Source organism: Microtus oregoni, unplaced genomic scaffold (assembly GCF_018167655.1).
Source record: "Microtus oregoni isolate MIOR12 unplaced genomic scaffold, Mior012 000050F_003, whole genome shotgun sequence".
NCBI lineage: Eukaryota > Metazoa > Chordata > Mammalia > Rodentia > Cricetidae > Microtus > Microtus oregoni.
The window spans coordinates 713,794-722,316 of NW_024543227.1; the positions used below are offsets into that span (position 1 = coordinate 713,794).

General features: G+C 40.9%; 1 long non-coding RNA gene across 1 annotated transcript; it reads right to left on the reverse strand.

The window, feature by feature from the left end:
• Positions 1–2,633: 2,633 nt before the first annotated feature.
• Positions 2,634–6,401, reverse strand: LOC121436793. The gene is made up of 4 exons (XR_005972800.1): positions 6,136–6,401; positions 3,630–3,667; positions 2,948–3,054; positions 2,634–2,697 (listed from the first exon to the last, which is right to left on the reverse strand). It is a non-coding gene; the product is annotated as an uncharacterized LOC121436793 (long non-coding RNA).
• Between the last annotated feature and the right edge of the window lie 2,122 nt (positions 6,402–8,523).

Consider the following 8,523-nt stretch of genomic DNA (forward strand, 5'->3'; position numbering starts at 1 on the left):
CGCTCTGTAGACCAGGCTGGTCTCGAACTCACAGAGATCCGCCTGCCTCTGCCCCGAGTGCTGGGATTAAAGGCGTGCGCCAATTCCTGTATGAATTTCTCTTCCTTTGAAAGTCCCATATCTTTTTGGACGACAGTGATCCTGCGCCTACCTCATTCTGCAGATGTGTCTGAGTTCTACAGCCACAGAATCTTCTTTTTTCTTCTTGTTGTTGTCCCGGGACAGCGCATCTTCATCCAATAGTTGGCCGTGCTCCGAGTCACTGGTTCGGGCGCCACTGTAAACCGCTTTGGGTGGGTTACTCAGTCTAGGGTCTGTAACCCACCTGGCAGTTCAGCTATTCCAGGGTCCCGGAGAGGCACTATCTGGAAGATATGGGGGGAAAGAGGAAGAAGGCTAGGTAGATTTGTCGAAGCCTGCGCTTATTAGAGACAGGTTTACAGTTTATATAGGGTAAGGAATTGGGGGGGGGGGGCACAGGGGCCTGGACTCTTGTCGCATGGTTCACGTAGTTCACGTTGGTCACTAGGCCAGGAGGTTACATTCGGTCAGATCACATAGGCGGGGAACTCACAACTAGGAGTTGACACACCTAGTTCTCTAGATAGTTTGGAATGTGGGGCGGGTTCCACTAACAGATAGCTCTCCATTAACAGCCAATTTGGGTATGGGGTAGGCTCTGTCAATAGAACGATTCCTAACACAATTAGGGGTGTGGGGTTCTCTGCAGACTCCCCAGGGTGATGGTTCCTGTAATGACTTCAGGAGGAAACAGCTCCTGACACCCTATCTTCAGACTCTAGTTTATTTGTTGTTATTTTTAAACATTATTTGGGATGTCTTTAGGAATAGTTGCATCATATCTGCAGGTAATTTTGGCTCTATCAGTTGGCTTGAGGTTTCTTGAATGTCAGAAAAATGTAAAAATGATTACAGGGTGAGGGGCTGTGTGTTCCCTCTCATATCCCCTTCAATGCCCTGTCTTTCTGTCTTATTTTGGGACAAGCAGACCTCCCCATGCACAAATATAAATATAGACAAACGTATATCGCAGGATACAAAAGTCAATCGAGAATGAACAAATGATCTACACAGGACTAGAGAGACATCTCAGAAGTTAAGAGTGCCTTTTGCTATTGCAGAGGACCTGACTTCAGTTTCCAGCACCCATATGGTGGGTGACAGATGTCTGTAACTCCAGATCCAGGGGAACTGACAGTCTCTTCTGGTCTCAGTGGGCATCTGCACTCAAACGTGTATATGGCACACACAGACATACAGGCAGACCCTCAGTAAATAGGGAAAATAAACCTAAAAGAAGTCCAAATTACAACCTAAACATGAATCTTGTAGCAGAATACAATTGGATGTTCAGGTTCATGAATTACAAACAAACTTCTTAGATACGGCAAACCCCCTTTCATTAAATGAAGAACAGGAGTGTTAAGAATTCCATAAAGTGAGAAAATGTCTATTCTTCCAAATATATGATAGAAACATATTTTTCTTACCTGGGAAAATGAATGTGGGAAATTGTATATCAGATGACAGTCTTCTTGTATCCAGAATACAGAAAGCTTCTAAAGGAGACACTAAGAAAATAAACAATTCAGGAAATAAAACTTGACCAGAAGGGTGAGTAGATGCTCCACTAAGAGAAACATACAGCAGCAACATGCTTAACACTTAGGGAAGAGAGACAGGTGATTCTGATGGGACTCTCGACACCCATATAAAATACTCAGAAATAAAGACTTGTCATACAAAGACCTGGCAAGTTTGTGGAGGATGACTCTCAAATACCCACTGCTGGTGGCCATGGAAAACAGGATGATAACTTGGAAAAATCTTTTTCTGTTTCTTCATATGTTAATTGTCATCTGGCCATCACAACCCAAATATATAACCTGGAGAAAGAGGACATATTTTCTTTTAAAGACTTATTTATTTCAGTTCACAACAGCTTTATATACAAGACACTGAAATTGAAAACAACCTCAGCAACAGGCAACAGGCAAAGACTCATTTCCCAAAACCAGCACGGCAGTTTTCAACTGTTAACTCCAGTGCCAAGGGATTCAATGTCCACTCTTGGCTTCCATGAGCAACAGGCATGCATGAGCTCTTCATACCTATATGTAGGCAAGCATATATACACATGAAATAAACTAAATTATAAAACTTGCCGTGTAGCTATACATTGCTACACTATTTCATATTAAGAATGAACAATTATCATGGGCAACAAAAGAGATAAATTTAAACATATATTCAAGATGAATGAAGGCCAGATGTCTCTAAACTCTGGTTTTATCCTAATACATTCCAGCATATATAAATTTGTCTATAATATCAGATTGTTGTATTTTTCTGCAGACAGGGTTGGGCAGTGGTTGGGTATGAGAACCTAAGTAACATAAAGAAACTTTATGGATTGGTAAATAATAATGAAACTTATACCTACCTGAGTATAAGAAGATGTCTATTGTCATTATGGGGAAAAGTGGAAAAATACAAATTACGTTTTATATTTGGTGACTTGGACTTCAGAGATTGCCCCATGGTTAACAGGACTTGCTGCTCTTACAGAAGACCTGGGCTGGGTTCTCAGCACTCACTTGCTGGCCCACAATGGACTGCATATCTGTTTCTAGGGGAAACAACACCCCTTTCTGTCCAAAGCAGCACACCCTGATCCTGAAACCAGAGCAAAAGAAACATACACTGACCCTGAGACTAGAATCAATTCACTGGCCCTGAAACCAGAGCCCAACGTTTTAAAAAGGCCAGTGAAATAAACACACTTTGTCCCTGAAACCAAAGCCACAGAAACACACTCTTCCACTTACCAATTCAGCGAAACAAACTAACCAATCTCTCAGCATAAAAGGAACCAATCCCAGAGCAGGAAAACAAGCTAATCACTGAGCATGAAACCACCCTGTACCTGTTCAGTTGGGAGCTGCCTTTCCCACTCTTGCAGGGTCAGCCACCTCCTGGACTCTTCCCTCCCAGTGAATCTCTTAAATGAGGCTTGGGTGAGACCTTCTTTGCCTAAGAAGAACAGAGAAGCAATGACTTCAACTGGAGCCAAGCAGAGGTGAGGGGAGCAGAACTGGAAAAGTTTCTCCTAGCAGAGCAGAGTTGTTACTCTTCTGAGGATCTAAGGAGAGCTGTAACAACCTGGCTGGGGTAACCCTCCCCTACCAGAGCAGAGCTGTTAATTTGGGGCAAACTTTCCCTGAAGCAGGGCTGTGAGCTCCTAAGCTTAAGGTGAATTTGTGATATTCATTGATGCCATCTTAAAAGGATTCCTCTAGCCAATACTGGGACAAATGGAGCATGGAAATAGAGAACGGCAATAGAGAGGAAAACAGTTTAGGAAAATGGGTGTTGAGCCATACTGATAAAAGTCAGCACATGAGTAAAGAACTATGGAGATAAGTAAGCAGTGTACTACACACCAGGTCATCATTGAAGAGGACCAGGAGAATTATAACACATAACCTATCACAGCAGTAAGTGATTAACTAACTTTCACACATATATATCCAGGGACATATCTGCACAAGCATGAGCATATACACAACACACACTAACAATTGTCAATGTAAACACACAGCTCTCACCTCGAAGGAAGAAGAGAGTTCATTCTGGAGTCAAATATCTGTGAGTAAACATGAGTGAGACAGGTTTATGTTAGTACAAATTACATGTCACAATGTGGAAACAATTTCATGAAGTTTTTATAATAACAGAATGAAGAAACTGTAGACTCTCCTTCAGTGCATTGGAGATAATATTAAGTAGACTATTATGGTAAAGCAGAGAAACCTCAGCTACTAGCTGCTATGTGATGACACACAGTACTTTGACTCGCAGAAACTTAGAGCTTTGTTAAGGAGACATATTCTGATATTTTAAATGTCAGGTCCAACGTCATCTGTTAGTGACAAGGTGTTAGGTAAGTCCAACACAGGGGGCCCAAGGATTGGCTACTCATGGGCTCAAGAGAACACAAAGGAAATTGTAATTAGGCCCTGGGACTGCGACTTCCACCATCTCCATATCACTGCAGGTCTAAGAGTCAATCAATCAGGCTTTGCAGACCAGCCTCTGCCAAGGAATTCCTGTACAAACACACACACACACACACACACACACACACACACACACACACACACACACGACACACACACACACGACACCTCTCATTCTCACTCTCCTAGCTCCCTGGTGTTTACTGAGAGCTCAAGGGGTACAATCACGTTACAACAGATTCGTCTCTGACCACACACAGGATGGTGAGAGCTCCTAAATTATGTGGTCTGAATGAGATTCCTGTGACGATGGCCATGGACTTGTCTCTGGGACATTTCTCTCATTTGTTTCAGACTGTCAATAATAACCTGTAAATGCCGATAAGAAAATAGCGACAAACTGCATTACACATCAAATAACGTTTTCATCATGGGGTAATCCATGCTTTCAACAAAATATATCCTTTGTAAGTTTCATTGACACTTGTTTCCTGACAGTTTACAGAAGATTTAATAATTTGTTCACAGAAAAAACAATACGTATCTATTTGTTTAAAAAATAATAGCAGTTATAGATGAATCAAAAAGTACAAATATTTGTGCATTATCCCGACAGATAGATCCATAGTGCTGATAGGCCGAGAGATTTCCAAACATTGCTGAATTGGAGACAACCTGTCTTAATGAAGGACAACTATGTTCACGGCTCAAACAATTCATTATTAGTAAGATGTCTGTTGATTCAAAACTGAGCTACAGATTCGATGCACTAACAATAAAATAGCACTTACTCTTTTTAAAAATTCTCGAAAAACCAAAAAAAAAAAAAATTGAGTGGAAGCCGGGCGGTGGTGGCACAAGCCTTTAATCCCAGCACTCGGGAGGCAGAGGCAGGCGGATCTCTGTGAGTTCGAGACCAGCCTGGTCTACAAGAGCTAGTTCAAGGACAGGCTCCAAAACCACAGAGAAACCCTGTCTCGAAAAACCAAAAAAATATAAATAAATAAATAAATAAATAAATATAAAAATTGAGTGGATAATTCTAAACATTGTAGACTAAATATATAGCTTGTGTAAACCTTAGAAACAGACAAATGTTAGAGAACAGCATTGCCTGATAGGAGACCTCTGTTTGAACCTACAGTAATTGGACCAGCATGCTTTTGAATCAAAGTTGGCAAGAAAAAGTCCAAAACCAACATTCCACGCTCACATCCACACATTTACAGACCACTGCCTATATCGAGTCAACATTTTTCCTGTGTCTGATGCTGGCATCAAGCTTGTGTGTAGTGCGTGTAGTGTGTGCTGAGAAGAACTGACCATACTCCTGCTGCAGCCTCCCAGGCACTGGGATTACTGGCATATGTACCATGATTGGATAATTGGAGAACTGATGTTTCACAAATAAACAAGGCAATTTGATGCATAAAGATGGCCTTTCAGGAAGCAATACTGAGGCAAGTGTATATCCAAACCCACAAATATAAACTAGGACCTACATCGTATCATATGTGAAGACCATTCAAAATAAATTACAGATGTAAAAATATAAAAATCAGCCTATAAATGTCAAACAGAACACAAGAAGAAAATCCCTGTCACTGAGTGCCAGGCAAAGATTTCGCAGACAAGACACCGAATAAAAACCGTAATTGAAGAACTAGAGAAGGTGGGATCTTACAATTTAAAATCTCCTGCTCTTCCAAAGACATGGATGAGAATTGAGATGATAAGTCTGAGGCTAGGAGAAAAGTTAGAAATACATATATCTGATAAAACATTTCTAACATTTCTATGAAACATACGGAAAACCTCAAATGTCAGCGAGCAATCTCACGCACAGAGTGGGAAGTCGGGATCACAGAGTGCTCATTTGGCCTCATTTCCCTCCTGCTCACTCTACGACAACTCCCCTCCTGGACAATGGCTCCAGCACAGCCCTGTACAGAACAGCACAGGAGGAGGCAGAATGGTCCCAAGTCTCTCTCCTTCCGGAGAAACACAGGCTGCAAGCACGAGGTAGGAGTGGTTCAACTTGGGTCTGGAATCCCTGCATCTGCCTCCCAACCCTCAGAAAGATTCTGGTGCTCACCTCCGGGAATCCATAAGCTCAACTCAGTCCAAACACCAGGAACTGAATGCTCCTTTCCAGGACATCGTCCGGTCGCCATTTGAAAAGAGTCGCCATAATGACCCCGGTTTCTATGAAAACCGCAATGCTGCCTCCCCCTTAGTAACCAGGAATGGCTCCGCCCAGCCCTCCCTTACTTCCTCTCAAAGGAAGAACTCTTCACCCTTGTTTTCACCCAAGAAAGCATACCCATTAGAGAAACTGTCCCCACTACGAATGCAGAGCTTTTCTTTTTTTTCCGCTCTGTGAACAAAGCATATCCCTAAAAGCCCGACCACATTGTACTCACCAGACCATGGTGGTATCTATGGAAATGTCGTCACAAAGATGAACATTGCTGTCACGGTGACAAATGAGCAATTTTATCCAATAATTAGCTATGCATATATAACCTCATCATGGGACTTTAAATTCTGGGACACCTTGTACAGAAACATCCTGAAAAAAGAAAATCAAAGGTTAAAAGTATTGTTTTGGAGATGCCGGGGCTCGAACCCGGGGCCTAATATAGGCAAAACATGGGCTCTACCTCTGAGCTACATCCCCACACCTGGTAACAGCTTCATCAAAGCCCTTGTGAAGTCAGAGGAACCGCGCCAAAGTACAGAGTCTCTGCAAGGGTCTGCATCAGGTCCTTTGAGCATACTGGATTCCAGGTTGAGTTTAGTGCTTTGATAGGATTCTTGGGACATTTGTTGCATGAGAAAACAATCTATTTTCAATCAAAGGAAAAATAATAACAATAAAAATAATAACAACAACAATTATAAGAACAAACCTTATATTCTTTGAAGCATGGTAAGCTAACAATGAATGATACTTTGAATTACTCAGTCCCATCAATTTTACTTCAACTTTACCTGCAGGTGGTTCAACATGCCAGTATCATGGGGAATTAATAATAATATGTTGCTGATATGCGGTCATGTTTGAGAGTATGAGTAGCTTCCTGAAACCCTCTCTAGCATACCTCCTTTCTCTTTTAAAAGACGCCTTAGTTTCCGGGCTTGAAAGGCAGTTTTTATAATCTTGGTCAGGCTGCTCATTTTGTTTCTTAACGTTGCCAATACTGTCCATCACTCCATTTACGGCAATAACTAAATGTGCGGTAGCTATTGGTTCACAAAACCCTAAGGTGCTGTCACTTTCTGCATGTTTATGTATCTCACCGCATGCTTTGTAAGTTTCAAAAATGAGAGGTTTTCTGAAATATGTCCTCTTTTCATACATCACCTAGTATATGTCTCAATATACAAAATCATTAAATAAATATTTCATGTATGTTCAGATGAGTTAGAAAAGTGAGTATTTTTAAAAAGAAAACAATCATTTTTTTTCATTTACATACCATCCAAGTTTCTATTCCCTCTCCTCAGCCCATTCCCTCTTCTTACCCGTCCCCCCAACCTTCATCTACTCCTCAGAGAAGGCAAGGCACATTGCCCAGAGGAATTAATACCTGGGGCTTTAATTTAATTCATTGGTCCATGTGTCTGCTTTTATGCCAATACCAAACTGTTTTTATCACTACAGCGCTATGGTGAAGTTTTAATTCAGGGATGGTGATGCCTCTGGAAGTTCCTTTATTGTACAGGATTGTTTTAACTATTGTAATTTTTTTTTCACATGAAGTTGAATATTGTTCTATTAGTCTGTGAGCAATTGTGTTTGGATTTTGATGGGCATTTCTTTGAATCTCTAGAATGTTTTTGGTAAGATTGCCATTTATATTATGTTGGTCCTACCTATGCAAGAGCATCCATGAGCGTGGGAGATCTTTCCATTTTCTGATATCTTCTTCAGTTTCTTTCTTTAGAGACTTAAAGTTCTTGTCATATAGGTGTTTCAGTTGTTTAGTTATAGCTACCCCAAGATAATTTATATTTGTGGCTCTTGCAAACAGGGATGTTTCTCTGAGTTCTTTCTCTTTATTTTATCATTTCTATATAGGAGGGCTACTGATTGTTTTGTGTTGATCTTGTATCCTGCCACATTACTGAAGGTGTTTATCTGCTGTAGGAGTTCTCTGGTAGAGTTTTTGTGGTCACTTATATGTACTATCATATCATCTGCAAATAATGAAAGTTTGACTTTTGTTCCTTTCCAATTTGTATCCCTTGATCTCCTTTTGTTGTCTTATTGCTCTAGCTAGGTCAACTAATACTATATTGAAAAGATACGGAGAGAGTGGACATCCTTGTATTCTTCCTAATTTTAGTGGAATCACTTTGAGTTTCTCTCCGTGTAATTTGATGCTGGTTGTTGGCTTGCTGTAAATTGTTTTTATTGTGTTTAGATAGGTTCCTTGTATCCTGATCTCTTCAATACTTGTACTCCAGATGGGACTCA